Genomic DNA, 15,943 nt, shown 5'->3' with positions numbered 1-15,943 from the left:
ATCACAACCCACCCATCCCAATACCAAGCCCTGCATGCAACACCAATGCATGGACCCCCATCACAGACTTGCATGGACACCCATCACCACAGCATGCCCAGTAAATCAACACTCACACAAGGCCAAGCTGACAGGGAAATCACAATCATAGAGGCAAACACACCCATGCACAATATGGCCCACACAGATACAATAACACTGCATTTGCATCCCCACAGGACCCATGCTCAACATCACCACAGAGGAGGTGCCAGCTACATCCAGCCCCGTCCCAGAAGAGGCCCACAGTGACGACAGCAGCTCTGCATGCCTGGATATCGATGACCAACCTGGCCCATCCGGGACCTCTGGACAGTCCCCTGCCACAGTCCCAACCCACCACAGAGCCTCCCCCCTCAGGAAACACTAGCACAGCACCCACCCAGTGGGCCCATGCCACTGTCCCCAGGACACGTCAATCTGCAGTGTTTCCACCACTACAGGGATCCCAGGCCACCCCACAAAACACAGGACGATCAGGGACCTGGGGTCAGTGGCAGTGGGCACACGGTTCAGAGGACAGAGGCACAGGACAACAGGGAAGCTGGGAGGGCTGCTGTGCGACATGGGGGAGGACAGGCCGAGGGAACCCACTCTCCACGAGGCACTCTCCAATATCCTGGGAGCATACCACCATTCCCGGGAGACGATGGGCAAGATACTGGCCAAGCTGCAGGAGACCCAGCGGCTGCAGGAGGGACAGTACCTGGGGATCAGGGAGGACCCAACAAAAATATACACCATCCTGGTCACCATTGCAGGGGTGCTGGCAGACATGGGCAAGATCATGAGGGAGGCAGTGGTACAACAATGGGCGCCTGACAGTAGCCAAACTGAGGAACAACCTTCCACCTCCGCCGGCACTAGTGGACAGGAGGCCCCGCCACAGGACCCACAGGCCACTAGCACCCCACACCCTGCAGAAGGAGAACCAACCCGCAAGCGGTCCCTGCGATCCAGGCAGAAGACAGAGAACATTGCCAAGACCACCACCAGGAAATAAGACTCTCCTGATTGTCACCCTTGTGTCCCACACTGTCACCCTGTCCACCTTGAACTGCCAATAATCCCCTTCCTATGCTCCATCGAACAATGCACCTGTGATACCAAGAGACTGGACTCTACCCTGAACATCCTTCCATCATCAGCCCAGCCCCTTGCACCATCCCCTCTACTTATGAGCACCTAAATAAACACCCTTGGTACAAATACCAATCTGGAGTCTGTCAAATAATTCAAATATGTATTAGTACAATATTATCAAAGCATTGCAACTCAAAAGTACAGTGAAATATACTTTAGGATGACCTCTGGTGGGCAGCAGTACACATAGCAGGAGCCAGAGTGGGGCACAGAGATATGAAAATGGAGATGGCGAAGGGTACAGTCAGTGGCCATAGACATGGGAAACAGACTGCCTTGTACAATGTCCAACAGATAACTGAAATGTTAAGTGAAGTTACAGTGTCTTACCTGTGTGTCACTGGAAGTACTGCCGAATGATATTGGTTCTGTTATCAACATATTCTTCCTCTGCCTCCTCTGCCTCACTGTCCACAGGCTCCACCGTTGCCACAAGACCATCTCCAGGCACATCCTCCTGCAGAAAAGGCACCTGCTGTCTTAAGGCGAGGTTGTGCAACATGCAACAATTATCTGGCACACCTTCTTGGGTAAGTAGTCCAGGGATCCACCTATCAAATGGAGGCACCAGAACCTGGCCTTCAGGAGGCTGAGGCCAGAGCCTGGAATGCTCTCTGGCGGCTGAAGCTTCTTTCTATAATCCTCCTTGTACGCCCATGTGCCTCATTGTAACGTTCCTCTGCCCTTGTCCTGGCATTCCTCACTGGGGTCAGTAGCCATGAGAGGTTGGGCTAACCAGAGTCACCTGCAAATATCGAGGGACAACTGTTAGACACACACTAACCCTTGGGGACAACCCCATACCCAGACACCTACTCATACTGTGTGGGGACCTTTGCCTCACCTATTAGCCACACCCGGTGCCTCTGGAGTTGGCCCATCACATGTGGGATGCTGCTATTCCTCAAGATAGAGGCGTCATGCACAGAGCCAGGAAATATGGTATTCAGATGGGAGATGTACTGGTCCACCAAACACACCACCTGGACATTCATTGAGTGATAGCTTTTTCTATTCCTGTAAACTTGTTCATTTCTACGGGGGGGACCAAATGCCACATGTGTACCATCAATGGCACCAATGATGTTGGAGATATGTCCGAGGGCATAAATGTCAGCTTTCACTGTGACCAAATCCTCCACCTGGGGGAACACGATGTAGCTGCGCATGTGTTTAAGGAAAGGCAGACAACACTCTGGTAAGCACATTGGGGAACATTGGCTGAAACATCTCTGATGCCATGGCCACTGTTGTTTGAAAGGAACCACTTGCCAGGAAATGGAGCACTGACAGTACCTGCACTAGAGGGGGGATACCTGTAAGTCGGCGGTAGCAGACATCAGGTCTGGCACCAATTGGGCACACAGTTCTTGGATTGTGGCACGATCAAGTCTGTAGGTAATGATAATGTGTCTGTCCTCCATTGTCGCTAGGTCCACCAGGGGTCTGTACACCAGAGGATGCCGCCATCTCATATTCTGCCTCAGCGGTTGAAGCCTATGGAAGAGAATGGTGAGCAGAGGGTAATATTCACACTTATAGTGCACTAATGATGAATTGTTGACTTTACAGGAACAGTATGTGAAGTCGAGAGTCTGTTGATGTGCCAATGTCTGCTGTGACGCAGTTAGGTGCCATGTCCTGTGCCCCCCTGAAATTGCGGCTGCCTGACCTGTGATGAGGGACAAGTTGAAATGAGGTAATTACGCTGGCGTTTTGCGCCGTCGTGGTAGGCGGTCGATGACCGCTGTGCAAAATCGCATTGGTTATCATTGGGCCCTATGGGTTCCAGGAGCCAATGGCGATGTACGCCGGTGATGACGGTAGCACTGCCGCGGACGTCACCACCATTTTCTATCTCTTCACTCACTTGCTACCTGACCTTCAACAGGCGAGGACCTACACTGCAAGTGCTGCTGTGACCTGTGTCTGGAAGCAACAGTGGCTCATGTGTCTGAGGTAAGGGCCCCTGCCTTTACTGCGGAGGAGTTGGAGAAACTGGTGGATGGGGTCCTACCCCAGTACACGTTACTCTACGGTCCTCCAGACAAACAGGTGAGTACACTGTGAGCATGATGCGTGTGCCGTGAATGTATGGACTGCTGTGTGTTTAAGCCACATGTAGGGGGGGCAGAGGGGTCCTAGCCTGAGCTCAGCATGTAAGGTGGTCAATGTATGTGCTTCAGGGGGTGTGTGGGGTCTGGACGGGTAAGTAATTCCCTTTTCTTCTGTCTTTGCCCTGCAGGTCAGCGCACACCAGAAAAAGGGTATTTGCTGTGACATCCCCAAGGAGGTGCGGACCCTGGGATCTTTCACAGGCGGAGCACCCACTGCCGCAAGAGGTGGGAGGGTCTGCGCCACTGGGCAAAGAAGATAGCGGAGGCCCAGCTGGGGCTGGCCTCCCAACGAGAAAGGGGTGCCCGTTGCACCATGACCCCCCTGATGTTCTGCATCCTGGTGGTGGCCTATCCGGAGGTGGATTGGCGATTGAAGGCATCACAGCAGCCACGAGGGGGTGAGTACAGAATCTGAAACCTGACTTTGTGCATGTTAGGAGGTACCTGGGTGGGGGATGTGGCTGTGGGTGCCCCTAGGCGAGGGCAAACATGACAGGGTACGTCCCTTGTTGGGCAGGCTCAGAATGACTCCTACCCAAATAGTGCTGGCGGCCACCTACTCCTAGGCAGCGTCCTGTGGGTTTCAGGTGTGCAGCTAATGGCGTTAGGCATTGAACCCCATGGGCTGGTGACTGTCTTGGGAAATGGTTGGGCATGGCCTAGTGCATAGGGCTGCTACCTGTGTGTTGTGTACGCCAACTGTAGTGTTGTTGTTGGCATTGACCAAGTGTGTCCTCTGTCTCTCCCCCCCCCCCTTTTTGTTTTGTCACCCTGTCCTTCTGCGCATTACTCAGCCCTTCTGCCCTCAGTGAGGAGGCTATTGACCTCCTGAGATCCCTCACTGTTGGGCAGTCAACCATTCTGAATGCCATCCAGGGTTTCGAGAGGCATTTGTAACAAACAAATGCATACCTGGAGGGCATTCACTCTGGCGTAGCGGCCCAACAGTGAGCATTTCAGGCTCTGGGCTCAGAACTGATGGCAGCCCTTGTTCTTGTGTCTAGCCTCCCCCCTTCAACTTCCTCTACCCAGACCCAATCCCCTCAAACCCAGCCTATCCAAAGCACACCTTCAGACCAGCATTCACCCAAATCAACACACAAATGTGGCTCAGGCAAACATAAGCACCATACTTCATCTCACAGGCAGTCACACAAGCACCATACCCATGCAGGCACACCAACATCCACTGCCTCCACTGTGTACCCCTCCTCCTCTTCGTCCACCTCCCTCCCAGTATTGTCTCCACTCATACCTGCATGCACTACATCCTCATCCACTACCTCCATTACCAGGACGCCCATCACACCACACCCCTCACTGGCAGTCACCTCCCCCACAACCATGTACACGTCCCCTGTGTCCTCTCCCAATGTGTCTGTGACCCCTCCTTCCAAAGTACACAAACGCAAGCACCGAGCCACCCAACAGCCATCCTCCTCACAACAGCATCCAGCCCATGCATCTTCACCCAAACTCAGCAGAAAGACACCTCCTACAACCACTTTCTCTTCCTCTACTCCCAAACCCTCTCCATCTTCCCACCCCAGTGTGTCTAAAAAACTTTTCCTGGCAAACTTTGACCTGTTCCCTACCCCTCCCCCCCCGTCCTTCCCCTCAGGCCAGGGTGTCCGGAACAACTCTCAGAGGCTCAAAGGGGGCACCCGTCAGGAAAGCCAGTGTACCACCAACCCCTGCAAAGTATCTAACCATTCCGTCACCTGCCAAGGTGAAGAAGGGGCCAGCATGCAGCAAGAGCAAGGAACACAACCCACCCAGCAAGGCCTCCTCCAAATCTCCAGCTGACAGAGCCAAGGGCACAACAGCATCTGCCAAGGCAAGGAAGGGGAAGAAAATCGAACGCAAGGCACTTCAGCCGACAGAGGATGCAGGTGAAGACCTGGTGCCCACCAGCAGAACCACCAGCCCCGCCACGTCCACCGCGTGCAGCACCTCCAGCAGCCCCGCCGCAAGCACTGCTGCTGCCACCACTACTGTCAGCAGCAGCGTCCCCAGTGGGCAGCCATCCTAGACTGCAGGAGAAGGGCTGGAGCCTCCCCCCACCACCACTGGCAGCACCGGCACCTGCACCACGGTCAGCACCGCCAGCATCCCCTCCGCAAGCAGCGCCACAAGCACCGCCACCTGAACCGCTGACAGTAGGACCACTACCAGCAACAGCAGCTCCAGTGGGCGACCGTCCGCAGCTGCAGGAGACGAGCTGGAGCCTACCACCACCACTGGCAGCACCCCCACCAGCACTACCAATTCTTTGCAGCCTTAGCCTTCGCAGGATGGAGTCTAGCCCTGACTCCATGAACTATCATGCTACCTGTTCCCTGTAAATCTCGTGCCTCAGACACCCAGGTGAGGGAATGTGTACTGGCACACCGCAAGTACTGCATCACTGAGCACCAAGCCCCCTCCAGAACCAGTGGAGATATGCATCCACTCACCCACTCCTTGGCAGGATGAAGCACACTGGGCAAAAGCCCTCTCCAGAACCAGTGGAGATATGCATCCACTCACCCTATCCTTGTCAGGATGAAACACACTGGGCACAAAGCCCCCTCCAGAACCAGTGGAGATATACATCATTCACCCTATCCTTGGCAGGATGAAGCACACTGGGCTCAGATCCCCCTCCAGAACCAGTGGAGATATGCATCCACTCACACCCTCCTTGGCAGGATGAAGCACACTTGGCACAAAGCCCCCTCTAGAACCAGTGGAGATATGCATCTACTCACCCCCTCCTTGGCAGGATGAAGCACACTGGGCACAAAGCCCCCTTCAGAACCTGTGGAGATATGCATTCACTCATCCCCTCCTTGGCAGGATGAAGCACACTGGGCTGATATGCATCCACTCACTCTGTCCGTGGCAGGATAAAGCACTCTGGGCACAAAGCCCCCTCCAGAAACAGTAGAGAAGCCATCCACTTGAGAGACTGTAGCCTTAAACTCCCCAGGACCAAGCAGTGGGCAAACCACTCACTACTTTGGCTTTGCACTCCCCAGGAGCAAGGAGTGGCCAAACCAATCACTTGAGGGACTTGAAAGACTGTGGCTTTGCACTCCCCAGGACCAAGCAGTGAGCAAACCACCCACTTGAGAGACTTGAGAGTCTGTGGCTTTGCACTCCCCAGAGCAAGCAGTGGGCAAACCACCCACTTGAGGGACTTGAAAGACTGTGGCTTTGCACTCCCCAGGACCAAGCAGTGGGCAAACCACCCACTTGAGATACTGTGGCCTTGAACTACCCAGGACATCGCTGTGGGCATGGAGCCCTTTCTAGGAGCAATGGTGTTCTTCCATCTTCTGGCTGAGGTGCCCCCCCCATCCCCCTGAGGTGCCTGTGTGTTTTCGACCTGACGCCCCTGCAGTGTTCTCTCAGTATTGAGGCAGAGTCAAGTATGGACTTGGCCCATGATTTTTGGCCCAGTGGCCCACGAACATTTGTGAAGGACAATGTACGGACTTCTGTACATGTTGTGTATTTGTGTAAATCCTGTTTTTCAAATTCTATAGTATATCTGCCTATTTCTAAAATAACACTGGTTTGACTCAATTCCTTTTGTCCTTGCGTTCTTCCAGGGGGTTACGGGGTGTATCTGTAATGTTTTTGGATCTGTTTGTGTATATAGTGTTGTGGGTGAGGGTGGGGATAGGGGTGTTGCGTGATGAGTGTGTGTGTCACTCTTTCCCCCCCACCCTGTTTACTAGGTGCAGTACTCACCATTGTCCTCACCGCCGTCTTTGGTGTTCCTGGTAGATGAGTAGGTAGACCAGCATGGGCAGGACCTGCAGCTCGGGCTCCATGGCGTCCTGGTTCTTTGTTGAGTGTCGAGCAGTGAGTGGATTCCCTTCCAAACACTGTTTCCGTGGTGCTTTTGATGACGTTGGTACCATCCTGGAAAAGCTGGCAGATAGGCGAGTTGTAATGTGGTGGGCAATACAATGTCTACTGCCTGTCTGTTGTCAGTGACCACCGTGGTGATGGTTGCTACCGCCATGGCGGTCGGAGTGTTAAAGTGGCTGTCTGTGTTGGCAGTTTACGCTGTGGTCGTGATCCCATTTTTTTTACCGCCAGCTTGTTGCCGGTATTCCAGCAGCTTTAACACCAACCGCCAGGGTTGTAATGAGGTCCTTACTGTGGATCTCTTTTTTTGTAGCATTTACAGAATGCAGTAAAACACCACATTTACAATATGCAGTTCCAATTGCAACATATTATAAACCAACTTTTCTACTTTGCACATCAGAAAAACTTTGCTTTACAATAATTAATAAATATATCAAACCACTAAAACAACCACTTAATAATTATACATAAAATTGACCCATATTTTAAAAAAGTGGCGTTTCCTATCGGGAACGCTACTTTTTTGTGCCCCCCTGCACCCACCTAACACCACCATGAGTACGCCATATTTAAGATACAATGCAACATGGCAGTACTAGGAAGAAATAGCGTCAACATTGTTTACACTATTGTGGTGCTTTGCTCCAAAACGCTTGTGGAGCAAAGTGCACAGAGGCCCATTGATTCGAATCAGTGAGTCCTTTCAATGGCTGCTTTCAGCAGACATTAAAACCTGATGCCAAAAATAGCGCAAAGAAATCTTGTAGATTTCATTGCACCATTTTTGCTTGCTTCCTATTGCCGGAACACCCCCTTTGCATACATTATTCACGGCATTTGCATAATGTGGTGCAAAGGGTCACAAAGTGATACAATGCATGCATTGTGCCACTTTGTAGATATGGCACTGCATTTTTGGCAATCTAATGCCACGTTAGCATCACAAAAATGAAAATGATGCTAATTTGACATTAGGTGGTGCAAGGCCTTGAATTTGGGCCTAATTCTTTTTAAAAAAATGTTTCCTCACAGTTAAATATAATTCACAGACCTGAAGGTTAAGTTGGTTGGTGAGTTCTTTTTTTCTCTTATCAGATAGATTCTGTACTCTCAGCAATTGTCAAAACTAAGCATAAGAATGGGTGAGCACCATTACACATAGGAACCATAAATGCAAACTTTTAAATTTTGCATTATGTGATACTGTAGATCTAAGGAAATAAAAACATACCTTTCATTTTTTACTTTTGTAAGCCCAATTCTGAATGGTTAGTATGTGTTAACCCTTTCATTCAAAATTCTGACACAAGCCCAGCATAGTAGGCTTTCTATCCTTAATCGCAGGGTAATCGCGATCATCGCAACAAAGTCGTGAAAAAACAGATGTCCAAAAACACATTTAGCTCCATAGTTTTATGACTTCAAGAGCATAGTAAAATTTTTTAGCAATCCCCCTCTAAAAAAGTAAATCCTCATCACACAAGAATCAAAACATAAATCAATCAGCCATTTGTAAAGTGCAATACTATCTCCCCTATGGGTATCTGAGTGCTGAGGTTGCTGCTTCTGCATCGAAGAGCCAGGTCTTGAGCTGCCAGGGAGGGTGCCATTCGGAGGTGGAGGTCATTCCAGCCTTGGCAGTGATGAAGGGGAAAGCAGGGTCCCCGCTGCAGGCGCGATGAATGAGGGGACTTGCGCAAGGGCAAGTGAAGAGGAACTCAGGTGTCTCGAGGGAAGATGGAAGTTTAGCTGTTGGGTGATGTAGGACAGTCACAGTTTGTGAAGGGCTTGGTAGGCATATGTGAGTGTCTTGAACTGGCATCTTTTATGGACAGGGAGCCAAAAGGGTTTCCTGAGGTGAGGAGCTATGTGGGTAGGCATGGGGAGGTCCAGAATGAGTCTGGCTGCCCAGTTCTGTATTGTCTGGAGTCTTCAGAGGAGCTGGGAGGGGATACAGGTGTAGCGCACATTGCCGTAATGAAGGCAACTAGTGACAAGGGCTTGTGCAACAAGCTTTCTGGTATTTACTGGGATCCATCTGAAGATCTTGCGGAGCATGCAGAGGGTGGTAAAACAGAAGGAGGTGATAGTGTTGACTTGTTGTCTCATGGTCAGTTGGCTGTCAAAGATTATGCTGAGGTTGCGAGCAAGGTCAGTCGGTATAGGAGTGGGTCCCAGTTCTTCCGGCCACCAGCTGTGGTTCCAAGCATAGGTGTTGTTTCCAAAGATAATGACTACAAACCCTTTTTACTTTTTACAAGGACACAACTCTCTCTTTAAAACCCCTCCCTCAATAAACTCTTAGCACAGTCTCTACTGCAACCCTCTACAACCAGTAGGTAAAAAGTTAACTGCAAACGCTAAAAGGGGCATACTTGTTGCACAATGAGCTGCAGCAGGTGTGGTTTACTGCACAAAAACAAAAACATATCTAAGTCGTCAGTACAAATTTTATTTTTACCAGTCAATCAGAAAACGACTTACTAATCTGTGACGGGGGAAACCCGATCACCGCAAGACGGGAGACCGGAGTTGACGTGTCGGACTCCTCTGACACGTCATCTCCGCGTTTCCCTGTTACCGGGGAAACGCGTCCCGAGCGAGGCCGGCGTCAGGACGTTGCCGGGGAAACCTGGATAGGTTTTCCGACCCCGGATTGGCCAGAGGAGCACGGCGTCACGAATGAAAAGCCGGTGGAGCCGGCGAGGAGAGAAAAGGAGGAAGAGACCGGAGACGAGCGAGAAGAAGACGGAGACGACGGCGAACGGAGGGAGACCGAGGCGAGGGACCCGACGGCAAGCGCGGCGAGAGACCAAGAGAAGGAATACCACCTGGAGGACGGCGAACTGGAACCAGGAAGCCGTATCGAACCCTACCTCAGCGAGGACCACCTCAACGCCCGCCACGGCCCCGGAGGGTCGTGGCTCACGAAGGTACGGTCCTTCTGGACAAATAAAGGGTGCACGGCAGGGAAGGGGACTGGGGAAGGAAACTAGGGAAGGGGTAGAGGGTGAATGGGGGAAAAGAGGTGGGAGGGCACAAAAGAAGCACTAGCGACACAATAAAACACGAGTAAAATTAGTAATAAGCACTTCCCTCTATTCCGCACAGACACCACCCCCTCCCCTCTGTTATCCACCCCAGTCTGATAAAATTTAATAAGAAAGACGTATCTCTTAACGTCCCACTTACCCTCGTTTTCCTTATTTCCCTTTTTGATATCCTCATGGGACGTCCGCGAGACTGACAGTACCTCCACCTAAAGAGAAGAAAAGGGGAAAACACGTCAGTGACAAGAAGAACTGCGCAAGAAACTAAGAGCAACAACAGAACGAACTTTCACTTGATTTATCCTATTTGGTTAGAAAACAATAAACACTTACCTGAGCACCATAACTTCTTGTTTTAGTTGTCCTCATCTTGTTCGGTCTGTCACAGTGGTGTCAGAAGTGGGATCCTTAGGGGCCCTACGACAACCGAACAGAGTACACAATGAGCGACAACCCTTCCCTTGAGGATATGATCAAACAGCTAGCCGAAGGACAAAGACATTTGCAGCTGGTATGGGAGGCTCACCAAAGGGAAGCAAAAGAGGACAGAGAGGCTTTACAATCGGCCTTGAAAAGCCAGGCCACCATTCTGGCAAATAACCAGCTGGTACACGAAACGGCCATGACAAAATTAACCGAGACTATTGCCGCTAGTAAAGTCCACCCGAACGTTCCCAGCTCAGTATTGCAGAAATATCAAGAGGGAGAAGACCCAGAGTCTTTCTTTACTAACTTTGAAAGAGTGGCTTCTTCAGCCCAGTGGCCTGAAGAACGCTGGGGACAATATGTTGCTCCATTACTAACTGCCTCTTACAAGCAGCCTATCAGGCTGCTAATCCCGGAGGCCTCACACCCTACAAGGATATAAAATCCAGTATTTTGGAACGTGTTGGGCATGATACGGAATACTACCGGATGAAATTCCGCAAGGTCAAGTGGGGACCAAATGAGGACCCCCGAACCTTTTATTTCCGGGTAAAAGATTTGGCCTTAAAATGGTTGGGGCCTATTGGCGATAGCCGTGAAGAAGTGATACAAATAATTATACTGGAACAGTACTTGGATGCTCTACCCTTAGCCACAAAACACTGGATACGACAGCATCCAAAAGTAGACACTAACACAGCAATTGATTTGGCCTGCGCGTATCATCGCTCCTCCGACATAAGAAATATACCACCACGGTCCAATATAAAACCAGTCTTGCCACCTGTAAAAACCCTCCCAAAGAATCCACTGGACAATACCGTTTCCCGTAGAATCCCGGAAGGCCCCCCTATACAGGGACCCCAATGTTACCACTGCGGAGAATGGGGACATATCGCCCGTATGTGTCCTCAGAAACACGAAGGAGGTGAGCCGATGGAAATAGGGGTTACCAGGCGTAGGGTCCTATGTACGGGGAAAGGTAACCACAAGTTCAAACAGACTGTAAAAATCAATGGACGGTATGTGTGTGCCCTCGTCGACTCCGGGTGCAGCCAGTCTGTAATAAGGGAAGACCTGATAACCACTCTGGGTTCCGAAACGAGACAGTGGGTACATATTTGTTGTGTTCACGGGGACAAGGAGCAATATCCATTAAAAATTCTACAGATAGAATGGGGGCCCTACCGGGATAGTCTCCCGATGGGGATAATGCCAAAATTGATCGAGGATTGTATCGTGGGAACAGATTACCTTCACTTTCAAGAACTATTGGATCAGGTTAGAGACTCTAAAATCTCACAGGACTGGTGGGGTGAAGCCCCGTTTTCAGGAAGTCCCATTGAATGTCCAATAACCCGTAGAAAACTGACCCGAAGGGACAAAAGAATAGAAAGAGAGCAGTTCCGAAATAGTACTAGTCAGGACACTATAAGAGGAGTGGTAGCAGAATTCCACGAGGCACCTGTCAGTTTTGCTCAACAACAGAGAGAAGATCCCTCCCTATCTCACGCTTGGAGAACTGCAGTGTCAGAGGAAATGGATGAGGTAGGTCCCTACTTCCTAATCAAAAATAATCTCCTGTACCGAGTAAACACCACACGTACCGGGGAAAAAAGAAAACAACTCATAGTACCTGAATACTATAGGGATCACATCCTTACGCTCGCTCATAATCATCCGGGAGGGGGACACTTTGGGAGAGACAAAACGGAAGAATATCTCCTCAGACGATTTTACTGGCCTGGTGTTTTTGCCAACATAAGAAAATATTGTGCGCAATGTCCCAGGTGTCAACTGACGGAACCAGGTAAACCAAAAAAAGCACCACTCATGCCCCTCCCATCATAGATGTCCCGTTTAGACGAATAGGGATGGATTTGGTTGGACCCTTGGTTCCTTCTTCAAAAGGACACACTTACATACTGGTCATAGTTGATTATGCTACTCGATACCCAGAGGCTATTCCCCTAACCAGTATGACAACAAAGACCATAGCCCAGGCGATGATAACGGTGTTTTCGCGTCTTGGTTTCCCGCAGGAAATACTCACAGATCAGGGCACTCCCTTTACGTCTACCTTGATGAAACAAGTGGGTAAAACGTTAGGCATATCTCAGATCAAAACATCCGTTTATCACCCTCAAACCGATGGTTTGGTCGAACGATATAATCGTACAATCAAAACGTTACTTCGAAAGATTGTACACGACACAGGGAGAGACTGGGATCAGAAATTACCGTTGGTATTATACGCGATCCGAACGCACGAACAGGCTTCCACGGGGCATAGCCCTTTCGAGCTAGTGTTCGGGCGACAACCACGTTCTCTTCTGGACATGGCGGTAGAGGCCTGGGAGGAAGAAGCCATGGAGGGAGGGACTCCTTTGTTGGAGTATGCTCATAACTTGAGAACGCATTTACAGGGATTATGGGACGAGGTAAAAGACAATATGGAACAGGCTCAAAGAACCCAAAAGCATTATTATGATAAGGGGAGTAAGTTAAGAGTTTTCCAACCCGATGACCAGGTCTTAATCATGCGACCCACGTCCGAACATAAATTGCTGGCGAAATGGCAAGGCCCCCATAGAATCATCCGAGCCGTCTCCCCTGTAACTTACCTAGTGGAAATAACAACCAACCCCAGGAAAACCCAAATATATCATGTCAATCTTTTAAAGAAATGGGAGACACCCGAGACACCCAACACTACCCCAAGAATAGTTAACCTTCTGTACCCGAATAAGGAATTGAAGATTGAATTTTGCCCTACCACCCTAGCCAAGGGGACAACTCTACCCACTATAGACGAAGCATTAACGGAAGCGGAAAAGAGGCAGGTATACCGCTTGTTACAGCAATATCACCAATTGTTTTCAGAAGACCCCGGTAGAACCACCCTAATCCGACATAAGATACGAACAAAACCCGACACAGTAGTTCGGGTCAGACCATATCGCATCCCCGCAGCAAGGAAGCAGGTTATAGAAAATGAAATACAGAAAATGTTGACCCTAGGAGTAATAGAGCCCTCTACCAGTCCCTGGTGTTCACCCGTAGTTCTTGTACCAAAACCTGACGGTACGGTCAGATTCTGCATAGACTTCCGGAAACTTAATGAGAACTCATTATTTGACACATATCCAATCCCTAGGGTGGACGATGTCCTAGAGAAATTAGGAAAGGCGAAATATATGTCCACAATAGATTTAACCAAAGGATATTGGCAGATACCCTTAGCCCCCGAAGATAAAGAAAAAACGGCATTTTCTACCCAGTCCGGGCTGTATCATTTTACTGTATTACCTTTTGGGCTACATGGGGCACCGGCCACTTTCCAAAGATTAATGGATAACATATTAAAACCATACCCTGCTTTTTCAGCGGCCTACCTGGATGATGTAGTTGTTTTTAGCGATACCTGGGTAAACCATCTGGACCATCTAAACCAAGTTTTTAATGCACTCACCGAGGCTGGGTTGACAGCCAATCCCAAGAAATGTGTTATCGGGAAAACCGACATTTCATATCTGGGATACAGAATCAGTCAGGGAACACTTCAACCCCAAGCCCAGAAGGTGGACGCAATCTTACATGCCCCTCTCCCGAAAACTAAAAAAGACTTACGCTCTTTCTTAGGCCTAGTAGGATATTATCGGCGTTTCATACCTCACTATTCCACTCTAGCCGCTCCCCTTACGGATCTTCTGTCCAAATCTCATCCAAATCAGCTAGTACCTTTCTCTGCTATTCAAACTTCCAGTTTTGAACGCTTGAGGAACTCTTTAACCAAAGAACCCATATTGTTATGCCCGGATTTTTCAAAACCCTTTCACCTTTACACTGATGCCTCCGATGTGGGGCTCGGGGGGGTTCTAACACAGCCGGGAACGGAGGGACTCGATCATCCCGTTGTGTACATCAGCCGCAAACTGGGTCTTCGGGAACGTCGTTTCCCCATAATAGAAAGGGAGTGTTTGGCCATTAAATGGGCCGTGGATTGTCTACAGTATTACTTGTTGGGCCGGCCTTTTGTACTTTTTACGGATCACGCCCCCCTCACTTGGCTTGCCGCTCATAAAGATACGAATGCCCGGATTCCCAGGTGGTTCCTTGAACTTCAACCATTCTCCTTTCAGGTCCGACATGTTCCTGGGAGTTCGCAGGTCCCTGCGGATTATCTCTCTTGCTTCCCGGTTTCCGATTCGGTCCTGGAACAGGACCTGTCTTGGGAAGGGGTATGTGACGGGGTAAACCCGATCACCGCAAGACGGGAGACCGGAGTTGACGTGTCGGACTCCTCTGACACGTCATCTCCGCGTTTCCCTGTTACCGGGGAAACGCGTCCCGAGCGAGGCCGGCGTCAGGACGTTGCCGGGGAAACCTGGATAGGTTTTCCGACCCCGGATTGGCCAGAGGAGCACGGCGTCACGAATGAAAAGCCGGTGGAGCCGGCGAGGAGAGAAAAGGAGGAAGAGACGGGAGACGAGCGAGAAGAAGACGGAGACGACGGCGAACGGAGGGAGACCGAGGCGAGGGACCCGACGGCAAGCGCGGCGAGAGACCAAGAGAAGGAATACCACCTGGAGGACGGCGAACTGGAACCAGGAAGCCGTATCGAACCCTACCTCAGCGAGGACCACCTCAACGCCCGCCACGGCCCCGGAGGGTCGTGGCTCACGAAGGTACGGTCCTTCTGGACAAATAAAGGGTGCACGGCAGGGAAGGGGACTGGGGAAGGAAACTAGGGAAGGGGTAGAGGGTGAATGGGGGAAAAGAGGTGGGAGGGCACAAAAGAAGCACTAGCGACACAATAAAACACGAGTAAAATTAGTAATAAGCACTTCCCTCTATTCCGCACAGACACCACCCCCTCCCCTCTGTTATCCACCCCAGTCTGATAAAATTTAATAAGAAAGACGTATCTCTTAACGTCCCACTTACCCTCGTTTTCCTTATTTCCCTTTTTGATATCCTCATGGGACGTCCGCGAGACTGACAGTACCTCCACCTAAAGAGAAGAAAAGGGGAAAACACGTCAGTGACAAGAAGAACTGCGCAAGAAACTAAGAGCAACAACAGAACGAACTTTCACTTGATTTATCCTATTTGGTTAGAAAACAATAAACACTTACCTGAGCACCATAACTTCTTGTTTTAGTTGTCCTCATCTTGTTCGGTCTGTCACATAATCCTTTCAAAATACTACCTAATTGCAATCACCTGCATATTCACAGTACCCAATCAAAAGTGTACATGAGCACATGCTGCTTCACTTAAAAATGGTTAGAGTGTGGATTG

General features: G+C 50.2%; 1 long non-coding RNA gene across 1 annotated transcript; it reads right to left on the bottom strand.

The window, feature by feature from the left end:
• Window positions 1-10,223: 10,223 nt before the first annotated feature.
• On the bottom strand, window positions 10,224-15,655 carry LOC138268323 (uncharacterized). Its single transcript, XR_011199974.1, has 3 exons — window positions 15,587-15,655; window positions 10,547-10,630; window positions 10,224-10,422 (listed from the first exon to the last, which is right to left on the bottom strand). It is a non-coding gene; the product is annotated as an uncharacterized lncRNA (long non-coding RNA).
• Window positions 15,656-15,943: the final 288 nt, after the last annotated feature.

Source organism: Pleurodeles waltl, chromosome 12 (genome assembly GCF_031143425.1).
Source record: "Pleurodeles waltl isolate 20211129_DDA chromosome 12, aPleWal1.hap1.20221129, whole genome shotgun sequence".
NCBI classification, from domain to species: Eukaryota; Metazoa; Chordata; class Amphibia; order Caudata; family Salamandridae; genus Pleurodeles; species Pleurodeles waltl.
Note: the sequence above shows the minus strand (reverse complement) of the source record. Positions and strands in the feature narration are given on the sequence as shown.